The 24,259-nt window shown below is 38.6% G+C and overlaps 1 pseudogene; it reads left to right on the top strand.

The window, feature by feature from the left end:
- Nucleotides 1–913: 913 nt before the first annotated feature.
- Nucleotides 914–22,349, top strand: LOC127623930 (androglobin-like; annotated as a pseudogene).
- The last annotated feature ends 1,910 nt before the right edge of the window (nt 22,350–24,259 follow it).

The following is a 24,259-nucleotide window of genomic DNA, read 5'->3' as shown; positions in this document are numbered from 1 at the left end:
TTGCCATCCTATAACAGTGCCACATTGATAGTCATTGAGCTCTTTGTTAGGCCCTGTGAGATCTATAATCAATATATTGATAAATGTTTTCTTATTGATTTGCTGTCATTCCATGCATTGACCTTTTCATAACATTCTCTGTGTGTTTGCCTGACATAAGTGAAGTGTGGAAACTTGTGTTTCTGCAAGAAGTGTTGATGTGTGACAAATCGCCGACCTTTGAGTGTATGTTTGTGTGTCCGTGCAAACAGACGTTTCATGACTTGTTTGGTCACACCCCATGACCCATTTAGAGGGTATAAAAGTACAACTGTTTTGCAGATATCTCTTCATTTGTATTTCAACTGGTGCTTGCTTGAGCTCTAATAAAAGCCACTCTTATGTGCCCTTCATCCTTGGTGTCCTGTGTCTATTTCTGACTTAAGAGAGAAACATCTCTCTGCTACAACATTCTTGGCGTAGACGGTAGGATAGAGGATGGTGAACTGTGGGAATCTGGGAAGAATTCACACTTAAAGACTATAAAGGTTTTGGCAGCCACAAAGACCCTTGGGTACTGAGGAACTGGAGTTGATGAATTGTCTACTTGCACAGTTTTACCTAGTTTCATCTCTATCTATCAAAATTAGCAAAAAGGGGACAGAGATACCGGAGGCATCAGGTCTGGGGATGAAGGGATCCAATATCTCCTTAGAGGAGCTACAAATATTATATGTAGAGCAGGTACAAAATGAGTTTAAAAGAATTCAAGTAAAAGATGTTAGTTGATATAACATCTTGTAAACATTTTATCGAAAGGTGGACAGAAATCAAACAAACATACAAGAAAAGGCCAAAAGGTGTTCTTAATAAGAAAGCTCAGTTAAACCCACCACGCAAGCCTTTAAATCCTGTGTTCAAGCTAAAACAAACGATGTGCTTAGGATATGATGATAATACAGATGATGATACCAGCACAGACCCCGATACAGACACAGATATGGAGGGAGACAAGCCTATTGGCACCATACATGAGATTATTTGGGAGGGAGGTGGTCCTGGGATGAGTACACTGAATGATTTAGGGCCATTACCAGCCAGTAAATCAGCTCAGGTTGCAAAATTAAAAGCTGTCACTGAGGCCTGCAAGGCAGCAGAAGATAAAAGAGTCAATGTTTACACAGACAGTCAATATGCTTTTGGAGTACATGATTTTGACAAAGGGTGGAAAGAAAGAGGGATTCTAACAGCTGCAGGGATGCAAATATTGAATGGGGAAGAAATTGATGAGCTTTTAACTGTGCGCACAAAACCACGAGAAGTGGCAGTTTTAAAAATAAAAGCTCACACAAAAGGCGAGAGTACACCATAAAAAGGGAATGCCCGAGCCGATTTAGCAGCAAGAGGATCTGCCACGAACAACCCACAACCCACTGAAGCCTTTCTACGACCGACACAGAAGTTTCGTTTCAATACAACAGCAGATTTCAAATAATTAGGAGGATGTTAATGGAGAGGAAATGTGGTCCTGGATGGAAAACGTTGGGGTATTTAGGCAATGACAACATTTGGAGGAAAGACAATAAACCGGTCTGCCCAAAGGTATTAATGCCCTACATATTACAAAAAATACGCAATTTAGGTCACGGGGGGTGGATCTGATGGTACATTAATTCAGGTAAACCTGCGCTTGTTGTAAAAGCTAGGACAGCAGATATTTATAATAGAATTTTACAATTTACAATTTTTCAAAAACATTCATGAAAAGTCTACCCGTACCCAGGGTTGCCAGATTGGGCAGTTTCCCACCCAATTGGGCGGTTTTGCAATCTTTTTTGTGGGCAAAAATGGGTTTGGGCGGGTGGATAAAAATTGGGCTGGTTTCGGATCAGTTCGGCGGGTTTTTGTAGCCGAAACATCGGTACTTCAGATCCTTCTTTCGGCGACTATCTGTTCAGTAGCCTACTCTCACTCACTCACTCACTCACTCACTCACTCACTCACTCACTCACTCACTCACACACACACACACACACACACACACACACACACACACACACACACACACACCCACACCCACTACAGGTCTGGCTGACGTGCCCCCTAAACTCACAACAGACACTCCCTCCCTTCAGCTCACGTCACGCACGCCGGCACCGCCCTCCCCTCAAACACACTAGATTGCGCGGGGTTTTCAAACTTAGCTAGCTGACTGACACTGACAATATGCCAAAGTGAGCAAAATATAGAAAAAGTTACAGGAAAGAGTGGGAAAGAGATCCAGACTTAAAGTCATGGATTGCACCGGGTGCAGAAGAAGGAAAGGCACACTGTAAATACTGCAACGCTGATATCCGTGCTCATTTAAAAGATCTTAAAGATCATGCAGCCACCAAGAAGCATAAGGCAAGGTGCCAGCCAACGGTCAGACCATTTACAGTTAGCAGAGTGGGTGAGTCCAGTAACCCTGACAACGATGACCAGAAACGACGAGAACTGCGGATAGCAATGTACATTGCATGCCACACTGCCATTAATGCTGTTGATATACTGAAAGACGAGACAGGTGCATTCCAGATGCACAGAACAAAATGCACTGCTGTCATTAAGTCAGGAGCTAAAAGAGGACATCGGTGACAACGGAGATTACAGTGAGCAAATTGCTCTGTATATGCATAAAATATCGCTCCAAAAAACACAACCGGTTTATTAGCACTTACTTGGGTTTGGTGGAGCTCTCAGATGCTGATGCTAATGGAGTTGTGGAGGCAGTCATTCGATTTTTGCAGGAGTGTGCACTGGACATTGCTAATATGGTGGGGATAGCAACAGATGGGGCCAGCGTAATGGTCGGCAGGCATCATTCGGTGTACACGTAATTGAATAACGAAAAACATGCTTTCATCTTTATTCGTTTTTAGACTGGTGAAACGATATTCACAAACTTATTTTCCTTATATACAATGCTTAGATATTTAACTTCACATATAAAAAAGAAAGCCTAAAACAAAAACATTTCAAAAACTGTAAAATGTTAAATTATATAAAAATAAAACATTAATAAATTATTTTATGATACACATATTACTGTCCTAAGTTAACTCATGTATAAACGCCATTAATAATTGTCATTATTATTATTAGCCTAAAAATCACCCACAGCCTAAATCACCTCTCTGTATTGTTCCAGAGACATGGCTCTTCTCTTTCAGCACTGCAGGAAAAATATAATTTCCAGGTTTGGCCTTAGAATACCAGTAAAATCGAAATTTTTTCCATATTAATTTGTGAATATTTTAAATGTTTAATAAAGGGGCAAAAAGTCATAAACAATACGTCAAGATAATTTTTTTATTTATTATATAAAAATAAATATTTATTATATATTTATTTTATTTATTATACAATATTTTTTTTTATTTTTTTAACTGCAGCATTTGCAGTTCAAATTCAAATTTTGGTGTTCAACTTTGCGTTTTAAAAATACAACAACCGTTCATTTTTGATTACAGGTTAAAAAAGGAAAAACGAATGGACGCAAAGTACACGGACCAATGGGTCATTTTAAAACTCGTTAATGATTATCATGTGTTTAAACGAGAAACCATAAGCGAGAAACAAGCCAAAACAAATTTGGCCGGTTTTTTGTGCATTCTCGCGGTTTTTGACGAGGTTTTGGGCTGGAAAACCTTGCTGGCATCTGGCAACCCTGCCCGTACCACACCTTTTACACACCTACAAGTAGACTACATCATTCTGCCACCATGCCAGGGTAAGCGAGAAGTATTAGTGATTGTAGGCATGTTCTCCCGTGGGTTGAGGCCTTTCCAGTAAATAGAAGTGCCACCGCTCGAACTGCAAAAATATAGTACAAGACTACATACCATGATGGGGTTTACCAGGGTACGCATTTTATAGGAATGGTGTTTCAGTATGTAGCTTGAATGCTAAAGCTTGACTGGGATTTTCATTGACCTGGTCACCCTCAGTCGAGTGGTATGGGAGGGAGAGTAAATCGAACCATCAAGAATAGATTGTACAAACCGCACAGTGATGGAATACCATATCTGGAAGCTATCTCCTATGGTTTTATACTCTATTAGGTGGGCACAGGAAGGCCCATGTATGTGCCTGGACAGATTGATCTGAGAGAAGCTGACGTCCACCTTCATCCTCGGTGTCCTATGTCACTTTCTGGCTTAAGAGCGAAACATTAATTTGCTCCAACAGCCCCATTGTGCTGAAATTGTTTGTGTAAGGAGATTGTATGAGTTTATGCACCTTTTAGTTATGGATGAAGCTGAAATAGCCAAATATTTTAGTTACAGAGAGTGTCCACACATATTTGTCCATAAAATTTAATTCTGCTAGACTATACTGTTAGTACAATATGTTATATCTTGCTTTAGTGTTTTTGAAATGGAATTTTCTGTCATTAAAAATGGCAACATAGATATGATCATGTATTAATGTCTGAGGATGACATTCAGAATACACCATTACAGAAACACCTAGTACAAACAAGAACCAAACCTTTTGTTGTGGCATTTGTAATGATGCTTGGTGTAATTATGGTATCTGTGTTGAGAGCGGTGTGTAGTTTTGTTAGGAACGAACATAAAAGTGACTCATGTCTCTGTTAGAAATCCATCTCCCCTCTTCTCTCTGCTTCTGCACTGTCCAAACCTGTGGCCTCCACCCACTGCTAGACAACCCTGTTCCACTGGAACTATTCACACACATGTACACACAATGTTTAATAGATCTCTGCTGTCTGTTTGTTAATCATGCTGTTATCCCCTGAGAGCATGTGGTTTGCTTTAATATTAGGTACTGTAATTACTGTGAGGGTGAGTTTATACAGTGTTGGGTGTGTGTGCATGTCAGAAAATCTATTGTCTCCAGAAACAAATATACAAAGACAAAACACATTAATATGTGCTGCTCTTGTCCCGTTTACATCCAATCTTTAATTCCCGCACTATACTGCAGTGTGATGTTAATTGTGTCAGGTAAATAGTGCTGAGTGAAAAATAGAGGTTTTAAGCTAAAAAACGTCACACAAAAGTTTGGTATATGGTAAGTTCTATATATGGTATATATAGAACAGGAGTCTTCCACCAAGCCTGGTTCTCTAACAGCCAAGCCTTTCTCATGAAAGAGCATTGTCTCAGAATGTCCTGTGGTGCAGATCCAAACCACCGCTAGTAAAGCTGAGTTATTCTCCCTTCCTCCTGGGTAACAGCTATATTACCCCCACTCTTCTGTACACATAACATCAACTATCATAATCTTAAATAAAAAACAAAACACTTCAAAAACTGCTCTTCTATTTATGTAAGAACAGCCATAACTGTATTCACTGTATTCATCTTTAAACCTGACTGAAGGCTGTGTAGCTGTCTCAGTGCTACGACAGTCTACACTGTGAAACGGACTGTTACAGTTGTTCAAATCCAACTAAATCTCTCAATATTACTACCAAGGTCCATGTAATGTACTGAGCCCTCTCTAAGGAGCCTGGAACAGAGGAGACAGATAAGAAAATGGTTTGAGATGGAGTGTAAAATTAGTTAGAGTGAGAAAGAAAGAGAGATATGACCCAATCTGCTATTTCTGGCTGCATAGTAGCCTAAAAGCTGAAAGCCTACGTTCAGAGGTCACACATGGCATCCCTTAATTTCTATTTTTATGTCATTATTTTGCTGTATCTAACATAATGCCTGTGAAGAATATGTTCTTAATATGCACTCAAGTGCTTCATTGGCCATCTATCTACATCTCTGCAGCATGTCTCCTTTCGTGTTTGGTGATGAGGAGACCGTTATGCCACACCTTGATAAGGCATGCCCTCATAACACATATTGAAACAAACATGCTCTAGTTGCCTTCATCCTAAAAATAGAATGTGGTAAAAATAATTCACACAACTGGTTGAGACAATTTTACTGTCTTAGACTGGTCAGGATGCTCAAAGAAACCGAGCAATGTTTTGATTTTGCCACTGAGACTTGGTGTTTACACTTTTTGATTGAATCAGCCTACGAATGGCTTTATTATAGTTGTTTCTGCATATAAGCCTGGGATAGGAGAAAGTACTTTTGTCCCATGTCTCTGTTATGCTTTTGTCTAGGAGAGTCTGAGGTTATGTGTGCAGGCTGTAATGATTCTCAGAGCTCTGGGTCGAGAAGTCAGCAGTTTCTCAGATCCAGAGGAACTACCTTCAGCCATTAATGATTTTGAGAGGACCCACGGTGTAGGCATACAGCATCAAAGGGTGGTTATATGCAGGATTGGGGATTAACAGAATACATGTAACGGGATGAAGTATTTAAAATACAAAATATAAGTAACTATTCCACTACAGTTACAATTTAAATGATTGGTAATTAAAATACAGTTACATTCAAAATTATTTTGATTACTTAAGATATTACTTTGCATTTTAATATCAATTGTTTCAATTAATATTTAGTCCTTTTAGATGGAAAATATTTATACATATAAATGATGTGATCCAAAGTGCATTTGAACAGCAGTAAAACCATTTGTTATGATGTGTTACATTCATACAAGCAGACAGAGAAGTACGTTTGATGTAAGTTTGGAGTAGAAAAATAGAAATAAACCTTGTGTTAATTGTCAGTTTTATGCTAAGCTAAAATGCTATTGCCATTTTACATGCACGATCATATTTTTTAATCAAGAAAATTTACGTTGGATCATAATTTCTTCTTTTCTAGCAAGACCTTTGATATTAGTGCAAAAATCGTATTCTTGATAATACATTTTGTATTGTTTTCCTTCAAAAACATCTAATAATCCTTAAAACAAGATAAATTTGATTTTATCTTGTTTTAGAAACAACACTGCATAAGATATTTAGGTTTTTCAGAGAATGTGTTTTCAATGTGTATTTTGTCTTACTGTACTGGCAGAGTTTTTATAGTCAAAACAAGTGAAAAAATCTATCAGTGCTGAAGAAGTAATCCAAAGTATTTAGAATATGTAACTGGCCTTGAGTAATCTAACGGAATACGTTACAAATTTCATTTTACATCATGTATTCTGTAATCTGTAGTGTAATACATTTCAAAAGTAACCCTCCCAACCCTGGTTATATGTGCAAACACACCCAAACATAATGCTAATAGATTAAATAGAGGTCAGGAGATTGCATATTGTCTTCGTGAGACAGGTGTTCAATGAGGCTGTGTATCATATGTTTTGCTCGGCGCAGGAGTGGAAGCTGACCTCTGATTAGCTGTTTGCTGTACAGACTTTGACCAGAGACCATCACAACATGGCAGAAATGATAAAGCCATAGATGCACGATCAGGTTAGTGTCTTAGAGATCTGTGGTTTATAAAGTTCCTCTTGAGAGAAAAAGTATCTGACAGCTCTCATAGCAAGTGACTCATTCTGCCCCAGTGTGTGCGTGTATTTCCTCGCCTGGAATAGATGCCACTCCTTAAGGCTGGAATGGCAGGCAGGCCATGGACAAGGAAATGCAGGCAGCCACAGTCCTCCAGGCAGGTTGGAAGGGGTACCTGGTCAGAGAGATCCTTACTGCTGCAAAACTAGGTAAAGTTCTTGTTCATACAATAAATGATGTGTGTACAGTGCACAAAATGGCCACCCTCATTTATGGAATTAAGAAACCAGAAGTTATTGTCATCCAGGCTTAATAGCTTTATATTAGGTTTATATATATAATTGAAAATTAATTCAAATGTAAGCTATAAAAAAGCTATAAAAAAAAAGAAAGAATGTTAATGGATGTGCTGCTTTTTGATTTTATCCAACTGAGATGGTCTGGAGGGAAAGGTGTAATGACACTACTAGACACGTTCAGTTGTCGAATAGAACTTAGGGCTGTGGTATGCAGCACACACAATCTTGAATTTTACTGTACTGTGTACAGTATATACAGTATCATATGTTTTTTTATAAATCTGAAAAACATTGTGTGTATAAAAAATGTGCCATTTTTACGTACACGCCTAAAAAATAATTTAAGATATGATTTAATTACATTTCCTAACAAAATTCCATCAGATTGAATTGCCTAATCTTTAATATAACAAAATATTATAAAGATAATGCAAATAATTTTTTGGATGAAATTGAAATGCGTAAATCTAAAAAAGGCTCAACTATGTTATTTGACTGTACATATAGTTTTAGTATGAAATCTACGCAAAGTAAAGGGATCCAGCTCCACCCTGCCACAAACCATGGCCAAACACTTACTCAATGACCCGACAACTTCCTTGATCTGCTTCAATGATGTGCTTAATTAGCAGGGCAACAGCCATGAAGATCAGTCTGAAACAGGGGTTAATGATTATTTTTAACATGTAAGTCTTGTTTACTGTCACATACTGTCAGTCTGATCACTGCACACCTAGTGCATTTACCTTTAGAAACTCTAATTTCAAGGCTTATAGGTGGTATTTGCAATCTTATTCTGACCATTCTCTTGTGGTCAGTTACAGAATATCTGATCATTGTCTGTTTAGGAGAGAGAGAGAGAGAGAGAGAGAGAGAGAGAGAGAGAGAGAGAGAGAGAGAGAGAGACACGAGAGAGAGAGAGAGAGAGAGAGAGAGAGAGAGAGAGAGAGACAGAGAGAGAGAGAGATAGCCCTGGAGCTCATACTTATCAATAAAGTTGCCAGTCACTCTGAGTTCGACAGCAGAAAGAATAACACACCTCTCCATCTCTCTCCACATCTGGATCCATACCTCCAAGCATCACTCCATCTCCAGCCTGACAACCTGACTGACAGAGAAAGAAAGAAACATCCTAATATTGCTCAACCATCTCTATTTACCTCAAACAAGCCATTAATCAGTGTTGTATGAAGTATCCATTCATCATACTTAAGTAAAATAAAAGATACCTTCATGAAAATTCACTCAAGTAAAAGTAACTGATTTAAAATGTACTTAATTATTTACATTTACATTTACATTTATGCATTTGGCAGACGCTTTTATCCAAAGCGACTTACAGTGCATTTATTACAGGGACAATCCCCCCGGAGCAACCTGGAGTTAAGTACCTTAAGGACAACACTAAGGACATAATTATCAAAACTACAAGTAAATCGCATAAATTACGGAACATAATTAAACCCATGACAACATATTTGATTGGCGGTGCTAATCATTTACTCACTCTCATGCCATTCCAGATGTGTATGCATTGTTTCTTCTGCTGAACACAAAGATTGTTAGAAGAATAGTTCAGCCCTGTAGGTCCATACAATGCAAGTGAATGTGACCAGAAATTCTGAGCTGCAAAACGGAGATCAAGGCAACATTATGCATCCATTTGACTCCAGTGGTTAAAGCAATGTCTTCTGAAGAGATCCAGTTGGTTTAGAGTGAAAACAGACCAAAGTATAACTCCTTTTTCAGTATACATGTAGCCATTGCAGTCTTAAGGCACGATCATGATTTCAAGCTCAATTACACTTCCTAGTGTTTGAAGCATGCTCAGAGCACTAGAATGTTCTATAGGAAGTTTAATCACTAAGGAGACTGCTGTCAAGATGTAAAGTGAAAAAGGATTTTTCAGAAGACACTGATTAAACCACTGGAGTCGGATGGATTTATTTTATGCACCCTTGATTTGCTTTTAGGAGCTTCAGATGTCTGGCCACTATTCACTTGCATTGAAAGGACCTAAAGAACAGAGATATTGTTCTAAAACAAATGTTGTGCATGTTCTGCATATCTATCTAATATATATATATATATATATATATATATATATATATATATATATATATATATAAATATATGGAATGGGATAGGATGAGGGTGTGAAAATGATGAGAGAATTTTCACCTAGACACCCTAGCAACAGCATAGCAATGTGCTACAAACACATAAAATAACTTGGCATCAGCATAATAACTACCTGGCAACCACATAGTGAAGCAATGTGCTAAAACACACAGCTGATCACCTTGACAACTGCATAGTATCCCACAGTAACCATCTAGAACACCATAGTAACCACATACTGTAGCATCAATGTGCTAAAAGCAAAGAGAACACTTTAGCAACCTAGAAAGTAGAACACCCTAGTTTATAAAATAAATATTGTTCGATATTTTTATGAGCGCTAATAATTATTCATAAACATCGCACCTTGGTTAAATGATAAAGTTATATGCATTTGATTGACTTTTATATGAACAGGTCTCCTAGAAAGACAAGAGACTGAGAACACATACCTTCATCATTATTTCACAGCTTTCACAATGTTTAAGCCTTAACTTATTAAATAATTTAGTAAAAAAAAAGGAGGAAACTTACATGAGCAGTTTCTTGTATTCCCAAGTGCAGACAGATGGCATGACACACATTATCTGGCGTGCGCTTTGCTTGTGATTTCAATTCAGATTCGTTATTTGAAAAACAAATAATTCAGAATGCTTTTTGAATCATTTTGATCGGTTCAAAGGAATCAAATTTAAAAGATTCGACTCAAACGATTCTTTCACGAATCAGACGTCACTATATCCGATCTGCCTGCATTTTTGCACATACAGTTTTTTGTGCAAGATGTTATTAATTTTTGAAGTGATCAGTCACAAAATAACTAAAGGGTCTGGAGAAATATACTCAAGTAAAGTACAAATATTGAAAAACTGTACTTAAGTACAGTAACGAAGTACTTCTTGTACTTCTTTACTATACACCTCTTCCATTAATTGTTTGAATATTACAGTCTGGATCCAGCATTCATACACAGATGAACAGGACTCAAACTGACTTTGAAAGATTTGCCACCAAACTATGGATTGGTTCCATATATTGTAAATAATGAGATGGTGGTGTGAGGGAAAAAAGCTGCAGTTCTTCGAAGCAAGGTGCAAGTAGGTATGATGACACTGCATTCTCTCCTTACCATTATCTGTATCTTTTGAGAGTGTTCTGTTCTGTCATGATGACTTTGATACTACCTCTCAGCTTCAGATTGGATGATCTTGAACCTGCCTCGGTAAGAAATTAATTTCGTATTAGAGCCATTTGTCTTTTTAGATCTAATTTACAAGGGCCACAGTGGTTTACATTTTATAAAAGGTGGCCAGAACTGTTGTTAAACTGAAAAGTATGTAAATCCTATTGATTTACCTAGATTTTGGCGAAATTGGACATCAAATTTAATCTGATATTGAAGTCTTGAAGTTCTTGAAGTCACAACTGTAGACAAACGTCTGCTTAAAGGGACAGTTATCCCTAGGCTAATGACTTCTCTTAAAGCTAATTGCGATCAGGAGTAAGCTAACCTGGAGTTCAAATAATGAGCTTGCTTTTCATAAAAGCTATTGAATGATTTTAATCTTGCCTCAAGAAAACAATGTCTCAGAAGACCTTAGACTGAAAATGGTTGACTTGCATAAGCTGGAAAGGTAACAAAATCTATCTAAAAGCACCTGCTTTTCCCTGCAACTCTAATATATGCCCTAGAAAGGGGAAAGAACAGAATACTTTAATGAACAAAGACAAACCTGGCTTTTAAAATAATTGACACTATAGAGGCAGAGTGATTATGGTTTGATGGGTTCATTTACTTGTCACAGAAGCTTCTCTGCCTCATCTTTTCATCTAAACTGGGCCAAACTTTATTCAATTTAGTTTCATAGCTGCAAGGTACTAGGTTTTTATGAGTGCTTATTACAGTTTTTTGTAATTGTTGGTTTTGTGTGTTCTCAGGCACCAAGGAAAATCTGACTGTCACTAAGAATCTGCAAGAGATGTGGGCTACCGTGGAATCAGATATTGAAAACACGCCATATTTCTACTGAGGTAAATTATTCATTTCGAAGAATAATTTCTCCTGCATTCTCTCTCTCTCCGTTGTTTCCCTTGGTGGTACCATCTGCTATTTACTGTATGTGTGCCTGGCTGTAGAGATTGACCTCTGGCCTGGGGGGGTGAATGTGGCATGTGTCTGGGATCAGTGTGTGGGTGGTATCTTCTCTCAGTGCTTGTAGCCTAACCTAGACAACTCTGACAGTCTGGGTGTAATAGGTCTGGTTTTATCTGTTTGAATCTTTATCTAACACTAAGTTTGTATTTCTGGTAGACACATGGTTACTAATGGTGAAGGGATTGCAGAGCTCTACCCCTGTAGGGAAGACGAGTGCAACAGAATAACATTCACTGACTTCTCAGTGGCTGTACCAGAGGGTGCTTGTTCATGGATTCTGATGTTCAGGTCAGAAACTTTAATTTTACACCTATATCAAAATTAGAATTTTTCTTAATAACACTGTTATACTGATATACTGTTAGGTACTGTATGCAGTAGAGCTGTCAATCAATTAAAAACGTTTATTGAATTTACAACTTGTTATGCTGATTAATTTATTTGGATTTATCACAAATAATCACATATATTACTATTTACTGAGACTGAAAAGCCCCCAAATGAAAAAATTCAATAAAATAAAAAAGCTAACTTTATTGTTTCATCTTTTTATATATACAAAAGCATTGATATTACAGAAAGTGTTTTTTTTTCTTAATCAACATTTTTGTCTTGTTTTCCAATAAAAATATCTAAAAGGAACTGTGACGAGGAGGAGGGCATGGCTGGGCCATGAGGATGCACGCCTAGCGCTGAATCGTCCTGATGAGCCGGGAGTGGGATAAGGATGAGCCATAGACACGAGTTAGAGAGAGATAGAGAGATGCACGAAGCTGTGTGCACATCTTTGTTTATTTAGCAGTTTATGGTATGTTTGAGTTCTGTTTGATTACATTTTACGTTGACTGTTCAGCTGGTTCCCACCTCCTCCTTGCCCATCTTAAGAACCTCATTACAGTGATAGTTCAAACAAAAATTTTAATTATCTTATTATTTAGTCACCCTCATGCCATCCCAGATGTGTATGACTTCCTTTCTTCAGCAGAACTCAAACAAATCCATCCATCCATCCATCGTCAACCGCTTATCCTGTGTACAGGGTCGCGGGGGGCTGGAGCCTATCCCAGCTAACATTGGGCGAAAGGCGGGGGACACCCTGGACAGGTCGCCAGTACTCAAACAAATATTCTTTAGAAAAATGTCTAAAGACAATACAAACATACGATGCATGTGAATGGTGATCAGACCTTTGTAGCTCCAAAAATCACATAATGGAAACATAAAAGTAATCCATATGACTCTAGTGTTAAATCCATATCTTTAGATATGTGAGAAACAGAACAATATGTTATTAAGTCCTTTTTTACTCTTAATATCCACAATAACGTTCACTTTCAGATGTAAAAGTGAAAGTGGAGATTGAGAGTAAAAAAAGGACTTAAGTTGTGATCTATTTCTCACTCACACATATTATATCGCATAGATATGGATTTAAACACTGGAGTCTTATGGATTACTTTTATGTTTCCATTATGTGATTTTTGGAGCTACAAATGTCTAATCATCATTCACATGCAATGTGTGGACCTACAGAGGTGAGATATTCTTCTAAAAATTGTATTTTGTGTTCTGCTGAATAAAGAAAATATAAACATCTGGTATGGCATGAGTAAATTATAAGATACATTTTCATGTTTGGGTGAACTCTCCTTTTAAGCATCCTTAAAACAAGACAAGATAATAACAGTTGTTTCAAGAGAATATATCCTGAATTAAGATTTTTTTTCTAACAGCATTGGCAAATACTTTTATCTTGTTCTAAGCATGAATATAACAAAATGTAGTGAGGTTTATGCTTAAAACCATTTCCGTTTTTTTATCACATTGTTTGAAATAAAAATAGAAAATAGGACTAAATGTCCGTGTTAAATGAACCAGTTTGCAAGCATTAAGCATGTGCAAATGCATAAAAACAAACTATAATGAAGCATCAATATTTAAGTAGCCAGTCATTTTCAAAGCATTACTGTGTGAATTATGTTGCTTCAAGATCTAAACCTAACACATATTTTTTTCTGCCAGACATGTGATAAAGGTCTCCAGTGATCACAATACTACTGTGCAGTTTCAGACCTCAAAATCAGATGTCTACATTAAACTCAATATCCACGAGATAGAGCAATCAGGGCAAAGGGAATGTCATCACCCCAGTATACCGCTTCTTAGCCAGCAGTGGTTTTGTAGTACACACTCAGTCCAACAAAGTATTAGGACACTTACAAATGTATGAATGTCTTTGCTTTTTATAACACAATATAGCACAAACACAATTTTCAAGCAAAATATTTCACCAAAATAAGTTATAAAATAAGTTGAAAAGCCAGTACTTGTGATATCCCCACAGACTCGCACAAACTTACTAAGGTATAGTTTGTACTCTTTCCTCATTCTTTAGTCTAAGACTTCTTGTCCTCCCACTCCACATTTTGTCTTAACACATTCACTTTAAAAATTAACTCTCTCAGTTACTTAGCTACAGCCTGACTCTGCCAACTCCTGGGTGTATTTATTAACTCCTGGGTGTATTTATAGGGGGTTCATTTGTGTGTGCGTGTTGCAGGCGGTTCTGTGGCAGGATCAGGGCAGACTTACAGCAGAAGGGAGAGTGTCAGGAGGGGGCGGAAGACAAGAAAGAAGTGACCAGCACTGTAAAGACATACTGGTACTGTACCTGTCACCACAATCAGCCTCTGTCGCTGAATGTTTGTGTGTGTGTGTGTGTGTGTGTGTGTGTGTGTGTGTGGTAGTGTCTGAACTTCTAGTTTTTATAGTTCTAAGAACAAGTGCATGATGTTTTTCTGAAGCTGCTCATACCTTATATTAAAATCACTGTTTGTTTGTGTGAATGTGGATTGCTGAAACTTCTGTGGACATTTAGAATCTTTTTTACTGTTGTATATGTCCTTTTGTTCATATTTGTGGTCTCTTTGTGACCTTTTCTGCTTGTGTGTGTGTGTGTGTCTTTGGTTTCATACGTATTATATTCAGGCAGAGGTGTTACAGAAGAGCTGGCCTTTAAACAACTTTCTCTCCTCCTTCATCCAAAAATTCAAAAACATAGAGCACAATTAAATGAGAGGTACAGCCTCTCATAGATTCCAAGATCCCTACCAAACAACTGTTTTTATTAGTTTACCAGCCTGTAAGATCTTGTAACTGTGACCCAATGAATAATGCAATCGATTGCAATGTTATGCTGTTACAACATTCAAATAAAATGAATGATGGGTTATCATGGGTAGGTAAGTAATAATTTAATATTATCTTATCTTATATCTGCCTGTCCATCACTATCAATAGTGTCTAAAGCCAGAAAAGGTGGTTTTGTATGTTAGAAATAACTGTGTTCGCAGCCCATTTTACTGCCTTAATGTTTCAAGTGATGTTGAACAACAAGAAAAACATGTAGGGGTTAAACATGATTTTACCCATCAGGTATTGTTTGGATCGTGAAAACTGGTCTCTGTATGACATGTGGTTGAAAGAAATAAGAGCCAGGAGGTGGAGCAAGTTAATACATTTTGATTATAAATTTAAAAGACAAACCTTATTTTATTTGGAAACATTTGCAAAGATGAATCAATCACAATCAGTCGAGGACTTATTGAGAAAGTAAATAAGGTCAATTTTAATTTCATGCATCTTGAAAAGCATATTAAGAACATGAAACCTCTCTCTACCATTTGTAACTTGCAACTGCAAATGTTGCCATGCTTTTGGTCTTCCATTCTCTGACTCATCTGTCTGCATGTGATTTGAATCTCTGCTCATGTTTTCTCATTGTGTCCAAGCGTACTCAATAGGATGACTCTCATCCCACCTGTGTTTCTTTCATTAACCGAGAGCTGGCCATCTAAACTATAATGGAAGCCTACTAAATTCAGCTGCTTGTGGTAAATAGGAAATGTGATTTGCTTTGGCACAGGACGAATGACATAAGGACATTTGCTCTGGGTCAGCTCAGTAGATGAGCTGCAAACAACACTGATTTTACCAAGAGAAATGAATAAGCAGGAAGCTCATAGAAATGGAAATGTGAAGGATTGGGTGGAAAAGAGAGAGAAAGAGCTAGAGGGCTAGTCTATTGGTTGTGTGTGTGCGTATTGTGAAGAGGCAGTGGGGTTGATGTAGACTAGTTTGCATGATGTTCTGGCTCAAGTAACAACATTAAAATTCTTTTGTCCTTAAGATCCCTTGATATTAAATGTATTCCCTCTTTTCTTTGTTAACTCATATGACAAAAACTCTGTATTTTTAATGAGACATGGCAGACTAATATCCTCACTATATATTGGCTAACAAACAAGTTAACATATAACACATTTTGCCACTGTTGATCAAAATTAAGCTAGCATAATCGACCTTAAAGTCCTTGTGTGTGTGTGTGTGCACGTGCATGCGTGCGTGTGTGTGTGGGCGGGTTTGGGTGGTTTACGAGGGCATTTGTTTTAGGTTACAAACTGGTAATTACAAGGGTATTATGCCATAAATGTTGTTTATGAGGACATTTCTAGTGTCCCCATAATTCAAATCGCTTACGAAACATAATAAATTATGTTTTTTTTTTTTTATGTACAAATTCTGATTTTTTTTTATGAGGGTTAGGTTTAGGGGATAGAATCTGTAGTTCGTACATTATAAAAATAATTTTGTCTATGGAGAGTACTCATAAGGATAGCCGCACCAACGTGTGTGTGTGTGTGTGTGTGTGTGTGTGTGTGTGTGTGTGTGTGTGTGTGTGTGTGTGTGTGTAATGAGCTTTAGGAGTTTTTCTTCGTTGCATACATAATTAAGATGCACATAAAACTAGATGTTTAATGTTACTGTATATCAGTGGTGTGTATCCACATGGGCACACTGTACATTGAGTCTAAAATCACTAGAGTGTGCGTTAGTCTTATGCGTGCCTTTCATTTAATTTCCGAATAAGCATGTTAAAATGGGTCAGTGGGAAGTCAAATGAAGATGGCTCTTGACCTCTGGTGCCCTGGGAAGTATTTTTAGTGGAGAGAGAACTGAATTAGCCCAGTTTAATGGCTCCCTGTGAACTGGAGCCTCCCTGAACAACCCCTCAACAGTTACCATACACACCAATCGATAAATACGCATGGGAACCAAGCACAGCTCACTGAACTGAACTGGATTTTGTTTTCACATATCCTGGAGTGTAAATAATTCACACATTCATACACACACAGTCAGGTCATATGTCTTGTAGAAGGAGCTATTTTACAGTATTGTAAAAATATGATATTGCATACAAATAAACAGAGGTGGGTAGTAACTCATTACATTTACTCTGTTACATTTGCTTGAGTAACATTTCAGAGTAGGTTTAAAAGTGGGTACATTTTACTCTCACTCAAGTAAATTTCTAATGATTTTTTTTAACTTCTTTACAATGTGTGGCATTACTGTCGTTACATTACTGTGTTTAATATGAATGAATGTGTAATTTATTGCGACATTATTGAATGAGACTTTTACGAGAGCAGAAGTCTAGTTCACAGCTGCGCGCGATGAGGCGCTCCCACTTGAGTGATGAGACTGTCTTTCAAGTCATCAGTGCAGCAGCACTTCAAATTGAAACACTTTCTTCGCTCCACACAGTGAAAAAAAGTATAGCTTTGTCATGCAATGCCTTGATTTAAAACCAAGACATGCTGATATTATAAGATTAATGTCAAAGCTCCAACCTAAGGCAGCATGCTGAGGTAAGTTTTGGCTCTAATTCTAACGCAGGCTTTTCTGTGCAATGAGATCGTCATTCTGTATGAAATTCTGTACATTCATTCTGTACACAGTTACATTCTGTAACTGGTCTCATATGACATCAGTTTTTAAGTGTACATTTTTAAATCAGTGCAGCAATATATCAGTGTGCTTTGTCCCGCATGTCATAAGCAGTATTTATGCATATACTCCGTGCCCTTGGGTGGGTACTGGAAACTATCGCAGCTACTTCAGGTGGATTAAATGTATAAATCCATGTAAACATCCAAGTTAATCTCTGGTGATCGACAACTGGAGCGCGAATAGACAGCATTTCTGCGCGTGCACAGCGAGATGCGCGGGGCGCGTGCATGTGATATGCACAAGGCAATCGTCGCGATGAGAGTGGCTGCGTCTGCAATCGTTCACTCATTCACTATTTCCTATATAGTGAATGGCAGTTAGTGCACTATATCTCAGCAGTAAGTGAGTGAAATGAGTGAATTCGGACGTGAGTGTTGGAGCTCTGGGGCTGGTGCAGAAACGTCACATATGAAATTATAAAATACTTGGGCCTTAAATGTTAGTCTTATTAATTAATATATTTATACAATAAATCATTTTTAAAATATACTGTTTGTTAATATATAGAGTAAACACATTTGATCAAATAAAGAGTAAATTTTTAAATGTATCTGTATGTTTTGTCCCTCTATATTATATTATGTTATTTTAATCCAGTAATGATTTGTCAAAAAGTAATTTACTACATTCAGCATAAAATAAAACATTGCAGGAGTGAAGGAAGTAGTAAACTCCCAGCTTGTACGTCTTACCCGTGGTGGATTGTGGGAAATTAACCGTCATCGAGTGTACTTGAAATGTACACTTGAAATTAGAGTGTATTGTGGGTAAGAATGAGTGAACAAAAGTATGGAACAAGTGGCTCACTCAGAATTCAGACACTCCTACAAAATATCAAAAACTCGAAATAATGCACTATATAGTGGATAGGGGGTGGTTTCAGACACAGCAAGTGTTCCACAATCAGGGTTGGTGCCCTACATAGGCTGCGTTCTCTGCATTTAGAGAGTGGCAGTACTGCTGTAAAGAACTAATGATCTAAATACTTACAACACTAAAAACTGTAACTACACTGAAATAAGAATCCACACAGGACTTTAAAAGCTATGAAATAGCAAAAGAAGGCATTATATTTCAGCATTATATATAATGTCCTTGTGGGACATTTTCACAATTTCACTGTAATAATTACTAGAAATGTTTCCAAACCTCTCTTCTTATTGACAAATTCATCCAGATCTGACAAGAGCCCTTAAAGGGATAGTTCACCCAAAAATTACAATTTTCATTATTTACTCATCCTCTTGCCACCACAGATGTGTGTGACTTTCTTTCTTCTGCTGAACTTAAATTAAGATTTTTAGAATAATTTCTCAGCTCTGTAGGTCCTTACAATGCAAGTGAATGGGTGGCAACATTTTAAAGCTAAACAAACAAACACAAGTCAGCATAAAAATAATACATAAGACTCCAGTGGTTAAATCAGTATCTTCAGAAGCGATGTGATAGGTGTGGATGAGAAACAAAACACTTTCACAATCTTCTTGTGTTTTTAGTGATTCACATTCTTTTCTGCATATCATCACTGCTGTTAAGCAGAAAGTGACAAATGTTTATCTGTGTCTCGCCCACACCTATCATATCACTTCTGAAGACATGGATTAAACCACTGGAGTCTTATGGATTAATTTTGTACTGTCTTTATGTGCTTTTTGGGGCATCAAAATTTTGGCCTACAGAGCTAAAATATTCTTCTAAAAATCTTCATTTGTGTTTTGCAGATGGAAGAAAGTCAGACATATCTTGGATGGCATGAGCGTTAGTAAATTTTTGGGGTAATCTATCCCAATATGTAATATTCTGTAATCATTTCTCTACCCTCATGTTGTTCCAAACCAGTGTGAGGCTTTGTATTATGTGGAACACCAAATATGTTAGACAGAATATTAGGGACTGACAGTCTCAGTCACCATTCACTTTCAAAATATATATATATAAAAAGAAAAAACATTCACTGAAAGTAAATAGTGACAAACATTCTGTCTAATATCTCCTTATTGTGTTGTATGGAAGAATGAAAGTCATATGGGTTTGGAACAACATGATGGTGAATGATGACAGAATTTCCATTAATAATAATCATAATTCTGTAATACATGTAAAATGTGTATCATGTAATGGAATATAGGGGAGTAAATGTCTATTATGTTATTTGTGAAAGTAACAAGTTACTCATTACTTGAGTACTCTTTTAATTGGATACTTTCTTACTCTTACTCAAGTAATTATTTATGTCAGTACTTTTACTTATACTTGAGTAATTATGTTTTTTAAGTAATTTTACTTTTACTTGAATACAGTTTTTTGCTACTCTACCCACCTCTGCAAATACACATATAATACACATACACATATAATAATTGTATTAAATAAAATTTTATTTTGTACTTATTCATTCTTATACTTTATTTATCAAATGTGCTGCTCTATCCCAGAGAAACCATACAGCATTGGCCTCAATCTACTACGCACTATCACAATGTATATCCTAAATATAATGGATAAATGTCTCTATATCAGTGTAATTACACACAAATAATCTCTAATGTAACTGAGCCCATCATAAATTACAAAATATTTTCCATTTAATACATAACTGGCAGTGAACAAGCAATAGAAAATCCATACTTAGACATATTGAAAACAGCTCTCTATTGGTTTAGTGTCTTTCTATTAGTGAGAGGATATGGACAGAGAGTGAGGTTGATCAGTAATGTCATGCTGGTAACACTGCTGTCAGAGAGGAGGGTATGATTTAAGATTTAATCAGTGATCAGGATGCTACAATTGTGCCCTTATGGATGCTGTAGGAGCCCTTAGTTGTACCATTATACATAGGAAGTCTGAAGAAGGTGAAAGAGACTAAGGGTTTTTGAGAGTTCAGTTTTTTTAATAGAGCAACACTGCCATCTAGCAGGATTTACATCTAATCTTACATTTCTAACAGAGACTGTATTTTAAATGCTAAAATCAAAATGCTGGTATTTAAAGTGAATGCAACTTAATCGTACATTCATTTTCTGATTTTCAGTTTGTTTTAATAAACATTTACCCCACTTATGAAGACCTCAATGTTTTTCATCTTGTCAGTTTGATCTGTTTATTTTTCATTGGCAGTGTTTAAGGATATATTGGAGGGCACATCTGTGTCAGTGAGTACAGACCAACAAAACAGAGAAGGTCAGAAATCAACTTTGAAGTCAAACAAGGCCAAGGAGTGCGAGAAGGACAAAAACAAACTAACCAACTCCAGTATTGACCAAGTCAGTATGTGTGTGTGTGTGTGTTTCCCTGTGCCATGTATTGTCAGTGGGACATACCACCTTATATCCAACTAAATCAACCCCATATTCCCCAATCAACACTGTCTGATGCACTGCATAAAAATGCAGATTTCTCTACCACCAATTTTACCTTTGAAATAATTAAATATGTAATTTATGTTCAGTACATCCCAAAAATCCAAATGTTAAGTTACAAAACATAGATCAGTGAATTGAATATATATTGCTAACATAGCACTGGCCTGATAGAGCATGAGACAGTTCTGTCAACTGTCCCGAAACATTCTCACCTGGCCATCCTTTTTGTTGAGTCATTGTATCGTTGTGCACTAAATCGCTTACTAGCATGCGTATGTGTATGCATATTTTGGATGTGAGTAAGCCCCACTTGACCCTGTGTGTGGTGAGTGAGCACAGTGAGGTAGACAGTATAGAGGTGAAGAAAGACACAGAAACACTGGAGGAGACCATGAAACTGGCCCGGGAAGCAGCTAAGCCAGGCAGAGCAGCTAAGGTACTACACAACTGAAACCACTACAGATGTACAAATACATCTGCTCTGTGTGAACAAGCAATTCTACATGTGTAACTGCTATTGGTTCATCTTGAAGGCTCATCAGACACGGCTGCGCTATCTCAAACAGTTGCAAGCACATTCTAGAAATACAGGGTAAAGAGCCTGTCACAGCAGAAACAGGCTACACAGAAAGAAACAAAAACATACATTTAAAGATTTCACAGATTAAATGTTGTGTCTCTCAAACATAACAATAGTGTTCACCTGTTCCTAATCAAAGACCAAAGATCTAACATAATACAGTATAATGCAATACATATAAGACAGATACAATATTATGAAATAATATCTCTGCAGGAGGTCGTTGCCAAAGCCTCCTCTGAAGGATGATGTGGTAGAGGAGGAGCAGAGGAGGGAATGCTCTGAGAAGTTCCAAAGCTTCCGCCTGATCTGGGACAACATGAATCGCCAGGGGTGGAGCCAGGAGTTTTTCAAAGGGGTGTACAGGCAGGGGCAAGTGATCAGACTGTGGGTAGGGGGTTAGAGGATACAATGACACCTGGGACAGAGAGGTTTGGCGACCTTGGTGTGCACACATGTTAAGTTTGTACATTTGTACAGAGATGATTTCACCTCTAAAGAACCAAATTGTGCCAAATATTGACCAAAAAAATGACTAAAACAGCAATTGCGAGTGGGGTGGCCAATGGGATGGCCAGGCTTCAGTCCATGGTGGCCACTGCCACCCCCTAGCTCCACCATTGTGAATCGCACTAATTAGCAAAAACTTATGAAATTATGAAACAACAAGTGGAGCATTAGCTTTCAGGTTTGTGATATTTAGAAATTATAATTGCACTGGAGCTTAGAGTAACGCCACATTAAATACTGTGTGATCAGTGTTGGTATTTGTACCATAGTCGTGCAGTAGTTATAACATAGTAAAACCTTTACAGAGCATTGACATTACTTTTCATTAAGATTATTAATTTAATTAAGATTGTTTTTATGCTGTTGAAATAGTTGCAAAGGAAAAAATATTTCCGTTCTTGTTATAGGACACTGTGGATGTGTATAGGCAGAAGATGATGCATGCTCAGGAGGCTTTTCGTACCCGCATTCTAAAGGAGCAGTCTCATAAGAAAAGGAAGAGCTAGCAGCGGAAACAGTTGAACAGGAGGAGTTAGAGAATAACCCAACCAAGTGGACATTAGTGTGAATGCAAGAGGAGGTGATCTGATTGGCCAAACTATTGTCAGTCAGTAGTCTAACATGATGTCTTTTTATTAAGAGTATTTCACATGACCTATGTCCATCCTTTTTTAAATATATTATTCTAAAGTTTCCAGCAACAAATCATCACGCATCTGACTCACACTGTCAGATCATCTTACTCTGGGCTGAATTTAAATGGTTACTGTAAGGATTTGATTTGAGTAGCTCTAAAGGATACTTTAGCTGTCCGCCTTTTTCAGGGACAGCTTAAATCCCTCGCTGAGGGAGCGGGTGCCACAGGCAACGCCCGGCAGCACTCTCCGCGACTACCTGGAGATGACCCTACTAGCGTGCAGCTCACCGCACCCTGTCACACCAGCCTCACCTGTCAGCGAGCAACCCCCCATGACAGCGGCTCCCCTTGAACCTGCACAGTCCACTTTGTCCGCCCGGAGGAGGAGGAGAAGACAGGCTTCCGCCTCCCGACCCACGCCGGCCCCGGTCTGCGAGCCAGAGCCCACGCCTGTCCCGGTCTGCGAGCCAGAGCCCACGCCTGTCCCGGTCTGCGAGCCAGAGCCCACGCATGTCACGGTGAGCGAGCTAAAGCCCACGCATGTCACTGTGAGCGAGCCTGAGCCCTCGACCGTCCCCGAGCCGGTGCCTGTAGCCTCAAACGTCAATGAGCCAGTGCCGTTAGCCTCAAACGTCAATGAGCCAGCGCCTGTAGCCTCGACCGTCCCTGAGCCAGCGCCTGTAGCCTCGACCGTCCCTGAGCCAGCGCCTGTAGCCTCGACCGTCCCTGAGCCAGCGCCTGTAGCCTCGACCGTCCCTGAGCCAGCGCCTGTAGCCTCGACCGTCCCTGAGCCAGCGCCTGTAGCCTCGACCGTCCCTGAGCCAGCGCCTGTAGCCTCGACCGTCCCTGAGCCAGCGCCAGTAGCCATGACCGTCCAAGAGCCAGCGCCAGTAGCCATGACCGTCCAAGAGCCAGTGCCAGTAGCCATGACCGTCCAAGAGCCAACGCCAGTGGTCGTGCCCATCCTAGAGCCAGCACCTCTCGAGCCTTCTAGGGCTCCTCCTCCCGAGCTTTCCAGAGCTCAGCCATCCGAGTTTCCGAGCTTTCCAGAGCTCAGCCATCCGAGTTTCCGAGCTTTCCAGAGCTCAGCCATCCGAGTTTCCGAGCATTCCAGAGCTCAGCCATCCGAGTTTCCGAGCTTTCCAGAGCTCAGCCATCCGAGTTTCCGAGCTTTCCAGAGCTCAGCCATCCGAGTTTCCGAGCTTTCCAGAGCTCAGCCATCCGAGTTTCGAGCTTTCCAGAGCTCCGCCTTCCGAGTTTCGAGCTTTCCAGAGCTCCGCCTCCGAGCTTTCCAGAGCTCCGCCTCCGAGCTTTCCAGAGCTCCGCCTCCGAGCTTTCCAGAGCTCCGCCTCCCGAGCTTTCCAGAGCTCCGCCTCTCAAGCCTC

The sequence above is a fragment of the Xyrauchen texanus genome, chromosome 30 (assembly GCF_025860055.1).
Source record: "Xyrauchen texanus isolate HMW12.3.18 chromosome 30, RBS_HiC_50CHRs, whole genome shotgun sequence".
Classification (NCBI taxonomy): Eukaryota; Metazoa; Chordata; class Actinopteri; order Cypriniformes; family Catostomidae; genus Xyrauchen; species Xyrauchen texanus.
Note: the sequence above shows the minus strand (reverse complement) of the source record. Positions and strands in the feature narration are given on the sequence as shown.